A 941-nucleotide genomic window follows, 5' to 3' on the forward strand; every position below is an offset into this window, starting at 1 on the left:
GCTGAGACAACCCTACTCAACCTCACAACCAGCCAATCACAAGAACCCTTGGCTATTTAGGCCAAAAGACAATAAAGGAAGCAGACAATAAAGGAACAAGACCCATTCAACAAACACATCACAAGAATCAACACCTGTGTCTATAATTATCCCAAACCCAGATGGGTAGATAGCAGTATAAGAATACAACAATATAAAGAGCAATATGGCACCAAGAGACCCTAGTCATTTTACAGTAGCAAGACCTGCACATCTCAATGCAGGTGAAGCAGAAGAAAGCAACCTTAAAAATAACTTCATGAGCTCTTCTCCTTTCATCTGCCATCGTGCATCATACCCCTGAGTTGGCTTCTCACCATGTCTTCTCACAATACTTTCAGTATCAAATGATTCCTGGCCAAGAAACAAAAGCAAAGTGGTCCTATTCCTCAGTGGATTCAGATGAAAACTGGTAACAAAATCAGGTACAACTCCAAGAGAAGACACTGGAGGAGAACCAAGCTGGGCCTGTAAGGATTCGCACAATCAATGGCAAGACTTGAGAGTTTATACTGAATCATGGTCAATGCAATCTATGCTACCAGATGGAGTTCAACATTTTTAACCTGGAAACTTGGTCATATTTAAGTTGGGAATGGTTTGTCTAGTAATAAAAATATAGAGCCTTTCAAAAATAACTTTATGAAGATGATAGAGTCCCTTAACAAGGAAATGAAAATTCCTTTAAAGTAATCAAGGAAAAGACAAAAACCAGAAGAAATCAATAAATCCCTTAAAGAAGGCCAAGGGGGAAAAAAACCCCAAACAGTTCAAGACTTGAAAATTGAAATAGTGTCAACAAAGAAAACACAAACCAAAAGAATTCTGAAAATGGAATATTTGGGTAAATGAACAGGAGCTACAGTTGCAAGCATCACCAACAGAATGCAAAAGATGGAAGA

The 941-nt window shown here is 38.4% G+C and overlaps 1 pseudogene; it reads left to right on the forward strand.

Moving 5' to 3' along the window:
• The first annotated feature begins 344 nt into the window (after positions 1 to 344).
• Positions 345 to 543, forward strand: LOC100766325 (annotated as a pseudogene).
• Positions 544 to 941: the final 398 nt, after the last annotated feature.

The sequence above is a fragment of the Cricetulus griseus genome, chromosome 3 (assembly GCF_003668045.3).
Source record: "Cricetulus griseus strain 17A/GY chromosome 3, alternate assembly CriGri-PICRH-1.0, whole genome shotgun sequence".
In the NCBI taxonomy this organism is placed as follows: Eukaryota; Metazoa; Chordata; class Mammalia; order Rodentia; family Cricetidae; genus Cricetulus; species Cricetulus griseus.